The following is a 12,838-nucleotide window of genomic DNA, read 5'->3' as shown; positions in this document are numbered from 1 at the left end:
GTAGTCTCAGTCAGGAAACATTAAAAAGATTATCTAGGAAGGTGGTAAAATGGAAACCAGCAGGCCTCCTCTCTCTGGCAAGAACACGGGAGATGAGTTTAATTTGGATTACAAAGATTTTATGTAATGATCGTGGATATATGTTCGCATGAGATCCTAAAAGGATTACTGAAGCAAAGGTGATCTCTCTAGCTTGGAGTTTCTCAACTTCAGCACTATCGACAATTTGGCCTGGACAATTCTTTGTTGTGGGGGCTGACCTGTGCATTATATGGTGTTTAGCTGTATGCCTGGCCTTTAACCACGAGATGCCAGTACCACCTCTGTAGTTTTGACAACCAAAGATGTATCTAACATTGCCAATTGTCCCCTTGTAGATCAAAGTCACCTGTTGTTGAGAACCATTGCATAGTTAACAAATATTTAGTTTACTAGGTCCCCTCTTTGAGTCTTGGTGTCCTTAACTGAAAAATCAAAAGGTTGAGTTCAATGATACCCAACTTACTCTCCAACTCTGAAGGTATTTGAACACAGAAATGGACTTATTGGTCTACATAATCTTTCAAGCCCTAGACTTTTGTAGTTCCTTAAGTTTAAAGGTTATAATGCTTTATAGTTTTTTTTTTTGTTGTTGTTGTTGTTTTTTAAAAGCACTATAGTGTTGTCAGTTGGGGAATCTAAACACAATAGACTATTATGTTCTCTAAGAGAAAAAAAAAATAGAAGCCAGGGTAGAGATTTAATTTTGCAAATGCTCCAAAGTTTGGACGTTGTCAGGAGGCTGGGATATGATGGAGTCAGAAGATAAGGGAGAGCCGACCAAGGCTAAGAGTAAAATAGAAGTGAAGGCAAAAACCAATAGATTTCAAATTAGCTAATATACACATAGCTCATTTTAAACATAAAATAAACAAAGGATAAGAGAAAAAAACGTTCAAAAAGTCCAGGAACTGATTTTCTAAGAGCACATGTTTCCCTTGGAAGGCTGCTTCTTTCCTCGCTTGGTTACTAAGTTTCACAAAGATTGGAGGCTAGCTCGTAGAGAGGGGAGGGAGGAGGGGATGGGTATGTACATACACAATGAGTGTGATGCGCATCACCTGGGGGATGGACATGCTTGAAGCTATGACTCGAGGGGGGAGGGGAGGCAAGGGCAATATATGTAACCTTAACAACATTTGTACCCCCATAATATGATGAAAAAAAAAAAAAAAGGTTGCAGGCTAGGTGTGAAATTCAGGTTGCTTTCAGAGTAGACCGAAAGGAATGATTAGCAAATTCAGAACAATGGTGGACAAGGAGCTTAGAAGTTCTAGGCTGACTATGAAGGTGACCCAGAAGGTTAACAGCAAGCCATGCTCCTCAGTGTACTGCTATCACTGTGAAAACGGCTTTTATGATGCTCAGTGTCTATCTGGACACACAAGCATGCTGTTAGCATGCCCATGCGTTGAATAGAATCAGTGGATTTGGGTCCAGCTTCACAGAGAAGAACATTCTTATCTGAGAGATAGCGTAATAAAATTGAATCAGAGAGGAGAAGAGAAAGGGATATTAAATCTCTCTCTGTGTGTCTCTGTCTCTCTCTCACAGTTACTCTCTCAGTCTGTCTCTCTTTTGCTCCTAACCTGTAATTCTAAATTATCCAGCCAGGGCAACTTCTAAGGTCATGCAGGAAGCATGATGATAATATGGGAATGTGAATATATAATATGTGAATGATAATAAATAATGTTATTTAAGTGCTTGCCATGAGCTTACCTTGCTTGCCCTGAACCTCATAATAAATGACAGTATTTATTACAGCTTACTATGTATTCTTACATTTGCATGTGTTAGATTAACTGTCAGTATAAACCTATCAGGTACTTGCTATTTTTATCATATATTTTTTTAGAATGAGGAAATTAGGGCAACAAATAGTTGGATAATATGTCCAAGATCACATAGAGTGTAAGTTGAAATAGTTAGGGCTTGAACCTAACCAGACTCACACCTTGAGCCATTGCTTCTTACTGGTATACTATACTGCTTCAGTGAGCGCATTATAGGCATGGTCTTAGTTCACCCTCACTGCCACCATATGAGTAGGTTTTAGATTTATCTTCCTTCTACAGATGAGGAAACTCAGGCACAGGGCGGTTGAATAAATTCTCCAATGTCACATAAAAGTGAAGTAAGGAATCAGGGATTCAAAGTAAGTTGGATTGCTCTCAATCTTTGCTCTGACCTCTGCTCCCGTGCCCCTTCTGGGAGCACTTCACAGAGGTACTAAGAAACTGCACAGAAAGGGAAATGCAATCAGAGTCACACACATGGTAGCATGCTTTCATTGTGCAGAGAAGGAGGATGTTATATTTGGGTGCTTGAGGGGTGTCAAGACATCATGAAGGGGCTGGTTGGGAAAGAGTTTGGGAAAGCAAGTGCAATTTTATTGGCAGAAATGGGTGGGAGGGCTTCCCCAGAAGAAGGAGCAACAGAGGCAAAGACAAAGATCAAGTGGTGCAGGGTATGCTCCTGGAAATGTTTTGTCCAGATGTTATTGAGTTTAGGGCAGTGAGAGGGGTGTATCATTTCCTGAGGGGTTTTCTTTGAAGATACAATGATTCAGGGAAACTCACAACTCAGAAAAAAAAGTTTTTGTTAGAAAAGCATATGGGCACAGTGACTAACATCAGTACCCATGAGCCACCACCAAAAGTGACCAAGAACAGGGGAGATGCTGCTGTGGGAACCTGCATGGCAGCTGCACAGCAGTGGTTGGGCTGGGTGACCTCCAGAAGTGAGGACCACTAGGAAAAAGAAAATCACAAAGTGAAAGTCATAGCAGAGTGGGAAGCTTCTAGCTCTTCCACAGGCCATGAGGGCTCACTAGGAACCCAGAGTTGTCATTTAGACTCCATCCTTTTTCTGAAATAAACAATGGGTTTGTACATGTATGTATTAATGTGGGAAGTGTCATTATTTACTAACATATGCTGGGCATTATTCTTCATGATTCTATTATAAATATGAACTTGTTTAAAGGTCAAATAATGCTCATGTGTAATTGCCCAATTAGAAAATTACATTTAGGGATAAGAATAAAGTTCATGAAGAGAAGTTAAGAATTCTGCATTACACTTTCATTAATACAATATTATATTTGAAATCAGAGTGAGCCTGAGTTGGCTATGCTACTGATGGGGAATATAATCTTCAATGTAAGTGAATAAAGAATCTAAGCTTAGGGGACCTCCTTCCCTTGAAGACCTTATCAAAGGCTCTCTGACACAGTTGGTCTCCTCCAGTTACCACTGAGAGGATTCAGCCAATAGGAATCCTGCCGCCCCGAACAATGGAACACCCCCCTTCAGCCCCCCACCAGAAGAAAATTGGCAGCAGTAGCTTTTGAGGACTGGCCTGCCTGCTGTGCCCGGCATGGGAGAAGTTACTGCAGGGAGTGCTGGGATCTGTGAGATTTGGCTTTTCAACATTTTTAATAAGGCTAAAGCTCACATACACCTAGAACTCATTTGCCTGGGGTCAGAAGCCAAGGCAACCACCACCTGATCAAATCCAACCCCTGGAGTGTGTGTCAGGCCCTCTGCAACGAAGCACAGCAGGCTCACCTGGGAAGCTGAGCTTGACTACTGGAATCTTCTGTGTGCAGTGAGACTGAGCTTTGTTTTTAGTCCCCCTCTCAGGGAAGAATTAAACCTGACCCTATGAAGGGCAGCAAAAACCAGAGCAAAAACCCACACTGGTTGATCATGGCTCTTCCCCAGAGCAAACTCAAGCAAGTATATTTTGATTTTATTAAGCTTTTATTGTTTCTTTGATTGTAAATCTGTTATCGATGCTTGCTGAGATGTTTACTAAATATGTTTACTGAGAAAACTGAGACCACGAAAAATATTAAATATCCCCCACGCATATTCTACTTTTACAATTTTCAATTTTAATGCATATCCTTCTAGAATCTTCTTTGTGTGTGTGTGTGTGTGTATGGACACCTAAGGACAAATTTAAAGACACATGACTAATTGTTGTTTTGAAAGCTTCCATTTTAGGGGGTATGATTTTAGAACAGTATAAAGTACTGATCACCTGAATTTGCCAATTCTTTGCATTTTGTTCCATTTGCATCATTATTTTTCCCCCATCATTCTGGTTGCTATTCTTTTGATGTCTTTTGCTGGTTCTATTTCCCATCCCTGAACTGATGAAATGACTCAGGGATCTCTTCTTGATCACCTTCTACTCTCTATGCATCCTCAATCCTTTGATGACTTTAACCAGTCTCATAACTTTTAAGTGCCATCTCTATCCTGATAATTCCAAATTTATATCTTCAGTTCTGATCTTTCTTCTATCCCAAACTGAGCAGTCTGATTGATATCTCAAACTTATCATCTTCCACACTGAATTCTCTAAAACCTGTTCTTCTCACCTGCTCCTGAATTCTCCAAAACCTGATCCTTAGCTTTTCCAATTTTTGTTGATGTCAATTCCATCTTTCTGGTTATTCAGTACAAAACTTGAAATTCAACTATGACTGACTTTCCTTCTTGTATTTGATCCAAATCCAAATTCTCTTGTCTTTATGTTCCTCATGAATCAAGAATATTACCACTTTTCACCATGTCATTACATTATCAACTATTATCTCTCCTCACTCCCTCCTCTCTCTCCCACCCTAAGCAACTATCGTCTCTTTACTGGATTACTGTAAAAGACTCCCAACTTTAAAACTATTCTTAACACATCAATATGTGGGTCAGAGTTTTATTGTCACATTTTGTCTGGCCATTTGTATATTCATTCTCTGTGGCCCCTGTTTTTGTCATTCTTTTGCTCATGAGACCTATTAAGAGAACACGAGAGTTCTAGATACTCACTGCTACAAGGTTGTCACCATAGTCAACCATTTTGTGAGATCTTGACCTTTCTGTTGGTGTATAATCATGGCAATCATGTGATAGAGCAGCTGTGCAGAACATTTAAAACTTTGGATAGATCACAGTAGACAATTGTCATGACCACTGTGACCAAAACAACAATTAGTAGGACTTGTAAGGGACACCAATCACCAAGAAAACCAATTCCAGAGGCTATGGGGAACAACCTTAGAAATCTAAGTAGCTTTTTCTTAATGCAAGATATAGCCTGTTCTACCTTGCCTGTTTGATGTGAGTACAGAAGAAATATTAGCAATAACACAGAAGCCACCATGGAAAGCCCAAAAGAAGATGTGTAGAACAATGTGATGGGCCATCACTATTAATGTCAACAAGTGAGATTGATTATATTCCATCTAGGGCAGAGTTAGTAAACTTAATGACTTCTGCCAAAGTTAGTGATCAGTGTTTGGAGTTTTGACTTCCATGTGTATGCTTCCCTCTGTTGGGAACACTGCTCTAACTGTTCCCATAAGCAATGGGTCAATTTAAAACATGGTAGCACCTATACAAAGGATATCATCTTCAGATGATTTACTGTAGACACATTAGTGGTATTTCAATATAAACATTCAACTTATATTTTATTGCTCTTTAGGCAGTAAAACTAGGGCCAATTATTGAATTGTCAATGTAAGGATGAATGTAAAGATTAATTTTTAAAAGAAATTAAAAAAAGGGAGCAGACTGCCTTAAGAAAGTAGTGGTTGTCTTGCTATAGAATGCTTTTCAGAGTGATTAGCCATTGCTCAAATGTCTTTGGGATGGTATGCGTCTTTGAGTGGGAGGTTGGAGTAGATTAGTAACTTTAATGTGTCTTTCAATACAGAGAGTCCATGACTCATGATGATTCTTGAGAGATGCCAATTAATCACTAGCTGCTATAAGAAAAAGACAAAGACTTATCTTAGGGTAATCATGCAGAGGTACTAGAGATTGGTTTCACACTGAGCTGACTTTCTTTCACCTAAGATGCATTTACTTAGTTTTTGTGCTAGAGTCATAAAGAAATACTTACTAGCCCCATGTTGTTTCATCTGCCATAGAGAATATTCCATAGTTGTATGTCCTTCCCCTAATAATTTGGTATATTTTCTCTTTAAAAACTGTGCAAATTATGTAATTGAAACTGTTTCCATTGTTGTTTTAGCTGCCATGAAGCCCAGGGACAAATTTGCAGTTAAATATTTTAACTGTGTAGGTTCAAGTTGCCTCTATATTTATGCTTTTTCTTCCTGGTCTTAATAATCTATTCTAAATGACATTGTCTCTGGCTTTATTTTCATGTTCGGAATTAACTTATGTTATGCATTCTTCTAAGTACCTCAAATCCTTTGGGAAATGAGAAGGAAAATGGAGAATGGATTGATAAGTGGACCCATATATAATGACTCGGCAAATTGGTTTTCCTCTTGGTAAGTGCCTGTAAGTGGTAATATCATGATGTCCATGATGACCTAGTAAGCTATCAAGCCCTATTTTTTGCCAGAAATTTTCAACCTTGCCCAATATCCAAGTACCTCTTCCCCAGGGAGGTTCCCATTTTGATAACCAGCAGCCCCAATTCAATATTCATTCCCAATAGTGGTGGTAAGCAATGAGATCCAATTGGTTAATAACAAATTGGGTGATGGACTTTGTCTTGTGTATCATAATTAGGGTTCAGTAGGTGTTAGGTATATATGAGAATGTTCTTCTCACAATATAAGCCCCCCTGTTGGAAATAAAATTTATTAAAATAACCACTGAATTATATATAGGCTCTTTAAGTTGGCAATACATTCAGTCCAAAATTGGTGGTACACTTGATTTGCCATCCTTGTTAGATTTAATTTTGAATCACTTCTATAATAGTAACGAGTGATTACTTCTCTCCAATTATTACCGATCCAAGTATGTATATAGAACACTATGTTGAGTTCTGGGCTACATCCTTGGGGAAGGACACCAACAAACTGAAATGGGTTCAAAGGAAGTTAATAAACTGGTGAAGAGTTTTAAAGGGGTGTGGCATGTCACTCCCAGAGCTATGAATGCTTAGCCTGGAAAAATGACTACTCTAAACTGACATGGTTACTTCATTCAAATATCAGACTTGAATTTGTCTACAGTGCACTAACTCTTGTACACACATGGACTCTTCCAGAAATACAAATATTCCCAGACAGGTGGCACATGTTCATTGTACCAAAATACACTTCATGCAGTGCCCAAAAGATCTGGCAAAGGATTGTATGGGATGTGGTTTTCTAACAACTGCCATGTAACAACACACCTGTCAAGACACCTCTGTGCATATCTCCTAGACTGTGTTCTGCGAAAAGTCATCCCCTGGAAGTACTGCGGTGGGTTTAAAAAATCTGTCACTCCAGACAGTATGCTTTTTATTTTCCTTCTGAATGCACCTCAGATGGGTAGATACCTACAGTCTAGGAACCAGTTCCTAGGAAAGGAAATTGAATTATAAGAACCTAGGTGGGGAATCCTGCTTTTCTAACCCTTGCCCTCCCCCCCAAAGCAACTTCTGATTCTACTTTTTTAGCTAAGCAGTATTGTCATCAGAGAATACAACAAAGAGAAAATTGGGCTGACTTATTCTTTCAGTGGCACAGTCCCAAGGTATTTTACATCTTAAACATTCTGGACACTCCTGTAGTAGACCAGGGAGAGTTGATGCTAATTTAATCAAGGCAGAGGAGGGAATCTGTAACAGCATTCCCTGGGAGCTCTGACGTTCACCAAGGGTTCAGAACCTGCTTGACTCCATTATAATTGCTGCAGATTTGTCCTTTTGTGAAGCTCTTCTGGATATTAAAATACCCTAGGATTTGTGGTAACTGAAACCATTTCGTGCCATCTGCTTATTTGCATTAACCTCCAGCCAGACCCCCATAGAACAAGCTTGACAGGATGACCCATTGGCAAAGGAGCTGATGGGGATAATATATGGGAAGAAGTCTGCTCACTGATAGTCTTTTGGTTTAAAGGTGGTTATATAGATTTGATTAAGGATAAGCAGATTCCTCCATAGACAGTGAGCACTCAGCTGAGGGCCATCAAATCCTTAAGCCAGGAATTGTGAAAGAGACAGGGCAACACATTATTTGCTTCTGTTTTTAGTACATTTATATTTCCAGTTATGCATTGCTTATGCTAATAATACAATGAGTTTGAATTTCTTGGAAAAACTCTGAATTAGAATTGCAGGCTTGAAAACATGTAATATGTTGTACAAAAATGTGGCTGTAAAGATAAGCATCAATCATGCCTCAGTTGAACACAAGTGGATTAATTATTAATAATTCGATGAATGAGTAAATGAATCAACAAATGCTTTAAAAAAAAAAAAGATGAGTAAGGTGCTCTCTGTCTCTGGAGAGACAGACAAATTTCTGCCCAGCTAATTAAGACTCAAGAAGAAGGCACAAATGGTGAGCTATGGGAACAAAAGGAAAGAATGGGAGGCATTTCATTTTAACTGATGTTTTACACAGAATCATCCATAATGACATATTCCATTTAATAGCAGATTTATTTTCCCTAATTCCTTCTACAGTCACCATATTATTTAATTTTGATGTGGTTTAGACAAATTATCACTATTACCCCATCTAGTAGACAAAGAAATGGAGACAGGCAGGGTAAACATGTGCTTAAATTCACATAGCTGGTTAATAAACTGATTGAGGCCAGGGCCGAGGCCTCTTGGCTTAGTCACATATTCCTTCCACTAGATCTCAAAATTTATGAATGATATCTGTTAAATTTAAGGCATCAGTAGTTTACTGTATCTTGGTCATTCCCTCCCTCCCTCCCTCCCTCCCTCCCTCCCTCCCTCCCTCCCTCCCTCCCTCCCTCCCTCCCTCCCTCCCTTCCTTCCTTCCTTCCTTCCTTCCTTCCTTCCTTCCTTCCTTCCTTCCTTCCATTTTCTTCTTTCTTCTCTTCTTTGCTTTCTGCTTTTCTTTCTTTGTAATACCATGATATTAGTAGACACTAGCAATCTCTTTGTCAGAGGAAATCTAATCCTCACTATCAGTAACTCTGAGCTTTAGATTCTTAATTCATCACAGGCAGTATAGTGGGAGTGAAGTTGATATAAAAAATTCCTCCTCTGTAGAATTATTCTGAGGATTAAACTTGATCATTATGTAAGGTACTTAGCACAACATCTAGGACACTGAGAGATGTAAGTATTCAATAAATGGTAGCTATTGCTGTTGTGTTACTATGTTCAATAAGCAACAATGAAATTGGAATATACAAAAGGAAAAAAAATCCATCCTCATTTCAAAGAGATGGAAATGGAGTGATAGAATATACAGCCCTGATTTGAGATCAACCCCAAGTATCCTATCAGTTGGTTAGTGTTATTTCTGGGCAAATCTCCGTCAATTTTGATATCCTCCTTGCATATGAAAAGACCTGTAATGAGTTGAAAAATGCATGGCCAGTGGGGAATACATGAATAATATAGTTAACAATATGATTATGGAATCATAATCAGGATTTGCTAGAATGGGTTGCCTCTATTTTATAAACAAGGTGGGAAATTATTTAAGGATCAGGCCTTGACTCAGGAAAAGTCTTCAAAAGTAAGAATTCTGAAGTTAAATGCATTAGTAGAAAACAGAAGTAAGGCCCTGAAAGAGGAGAGACTTTAGTCATAGCTTTGGTCTCTTGGAATCAATGTCAAAAGCCTTCTAAGTGGAATGCTAGGGTCTCAGCTCCTCCAGCAGTGGACTAGGGGAGGCCCCATTTGCAACAGTGACACATCTTAAATCAGGCCTCTCACCCTGGCTGCTGACATGTTGCTGGGTGTAGACATGCCTCGTAATGGGGGATGAAGCCCCATGCCAAATGATTCAATTATAGTTCAGTAGAAAACAGTGAGAGGAAGAAAAAAGTGTAAGTCCACATCCATTCTGAATGTGTGGCAATGTCTGGCATCTCTCAGCCTGAGGACGTGGTTTCCATTTATTCTCTGTACTGGAAGATCTTTTGCCCGTGAGTATTCAACCACCCCTGTCATCATTTCTCCATGCTACTTTGTCAATGTTCTTGATGATTTCCTTCCAAATACAGGATTCCACAGTTGCAGCACAAACCTTCCCCTCCAAAGGACTCACCATCTCAGGCATGTTTTTACATCTCACTTTCATGTGCTAATTATGTTGCTGTTTAGGAAATAGTTGGAAACTGACTTAGGAATAGGAATATAAAATCCATTTAAGATTTCTCTTAACACTGTTCCCCCTGTGCCTGTCCCATCTCTAGCATCTGGGCACTTGGCTAAAGGTTTGGTGCAGTGATACATGCTTCCTGTTTCCTTAGCCCCCTACTTTCTAATACTCATCCACTTTGCTTCCAGGGTGGGCATTCTGCCTGAGAATGAATGGGTTGAAGCTGGCACACTATCTATCAGCAAAGGAACCGTTGTTTTTGGAGAGATGTATTAAATCAAATCTCTCAGAAGGGGAGCCTGACCCCTTACCTCTCTTCCCACCCCTTCCATCTGGAAGAGAAGAAAAACAGAGAGATTTGGGAGTTGCCAAAGTTTAATTACTTCTACTGAAAGTGCCAAAAAAATGAGAAAACTTATCCTTTAGTGAAAGGAACCAGAGGGCCCTATGGACATTTGCAGCAGTCTGTTTGCCATTTGTTTTTTTCCCTTTTTTTCTTTAGCCCCTGAGTAGCAAATTTCTACTTTTCTTTTCCAAGAAAAATGAGGACAGATTGTCCCTTGGAGACCTCAAAAGGGTGTTTCAGATTTTGCCACTGGAGACAGAACTATCGAGCAATCTCCGAATACTTTTGCATTAAGATGCACACAACCTGAAATTTCAGGTCAGAATTTGCTTACACCCTTAGCTCATCATATCAACCATCCACTCATACAAGTTGTATTACAATTACATCCATCTCTAACTCACTCATCAGGGGCCACGCCAGCAGATATTAATGTAGATGAGGTTTTCTTGGAGGGCGCAACAAAAATTAAACTCCTCAGTTTAGTCTCATTCACACAGAGGCTGAACTAGCTGTGGATCACCTACACTATATTTATCTGCCTTTTCTCTGCCTGTGGTATATTTTATCTTATATTTTATCTTTTAACAATATCTGTACACTGAGATTGAAATCTACCAACCAAAAGGAAGAGGAAGCAAAATTCACTTTCCTACTTATTAGTAGGTGGGTGGGTAGATGAATGAATACAACAATTAAAAGTATGTATAAATAATTATGAATTGCAATGATTTCTATTTTCTACCTTTTTTCATCTCAAGTAATCAAAACTGGTGACACATGAAGAATAATTTCATTTCAAAGAATAAAGTTGGAGGTTGAAGATAGTAAGCAGCAACGCTTGAAAGAAATAAAGCTAACATTCTTTCAGGATTTAGCAACAAGACTTTTTTTTTTAAGTAAAGGAAAATCCTTTTCCTTACAAATGGGACATGGTAGGTTTTCTGTCTTGTGGGTGGCTTTTTAAATAGAAAACGAGAATCTTCACATCTTTAAGTTTTCTGTGAAATCAGCATGCTTTGCCTTTTGATTTCTGATGTCTCTTTCTTATCAATCTAGTTCTTTGTGGATTTATTGCACAAATCTGTGCAGTGGTTAAAATTTATTCTTTGATACAATGCAGGCACTAAGCATTAGCTTCTACACTAGAGGAAATTGGTATGGAAGATGATGGTGCAACTGGGTATTGGAAGCCAGTTAGGCTTTCTATTTCAAGCCCTTTTTACTTTTCAAATCTTTGATGTACCTGGTTCATTCTTAACATCACATGGAATAACAGAAATTGCCCTGCGAGGTTAAGACATTGATTTTGCTAGTCCAGTCTTCAGTTGAAGACAGGTTTTGATTTTGCAGAATATTGCAAAAAGTTCATATTTTACTGAACTGGACTTAGGCTGTGTGTGTATGTGTGTGTGTGTGTGTGTATGTGTGCACGTTTTATGCTGGATGGGATTAGGCAGCGTGAGTGGAGACAGTAAAAAGGAAAGAAAGAAATCTGGGTAACGAAATGTTCTAATTACTGAATTAATCAGTTTATAGTCTAAAGACTGAGGTTTAAGATTGGGCTACTCTGGTTCTGCTTAAGCAAAATGTCATATCTGGGGGAGTGGCAAAATTTTTTTCTCTCATTTCCTTAGAAACAGGGTTCCAAGGTACATTTGGCAAGGACATTCAATACTACTGGACTTATTATATGAATTAGTTTGAGTAAAATACTCAGTAAAGACAAAAGAGATGGCCAAAATTATCTTTATCTACGTTAGACTTCAGGGAAGCAGTATGAAGAGGCTGTTTATTAGTATCTAACACATATTAAACACCTGATAATTGTTGAATGAATCATCATTAAACAGAATTTAATCTGGTTTTGTCCTTAAATCTTGCTGAGAATACAGTGAGAGTAAAATGGTGATTAGAAACAAGTCTCAGAAACAACCTTTCACTCCTCTTCTCCTGATCGCCTTGAAATTATTGTGCTTTGATTTTTTTAAAAAAATAGTTTTTGGGGGGGCAGGTTTAGATTTGCAGAAAAAATGAACAGAAAGTAGATAGTTTCCACATATCCATTTCTACTCCCCCCTAGTTTCCTCTATTATTAACATTTTGCATAAGTCATACATTTGTAACAACTGATAAGCCAATAATTATATTTTATTATTAACTAACACCCATAGTTTACATTAGGGACATTCTTTGTGTAGGACATTTTATGGGTTTTGACAAAGATATATTTATATGTATCTTAATGTTATAGGATCATACAGAGTAGTTTTACTGCCTTAACGATGTTTTGTGTTCCACCTACTCATCCCTCTGTCCCTCCTTCCCTTGGAACCCCTGGAAACCACTGATCCTTTCTACTGTCTCTATAG

The sequence above is a fragment of the Microcebus murinus genome, chromosome 7, assembly GCF_040939455.1.
Source record: "Microcebus murinus isolate Inina chromosome 7, M.murinus_Inina_mat1.0, whole genome shotgun sequence".
Lineage (NCBI taxonomy): Eukaryota > Metazoa > Chordata > Mammalia > Primates > Cheirogaleidae > Microcebus > Microcebus murinus.
The sequence above is the reverse complement of the archived record's forward strand: the minus strand, read 5'-3'. Positions refer to the sequence as shown.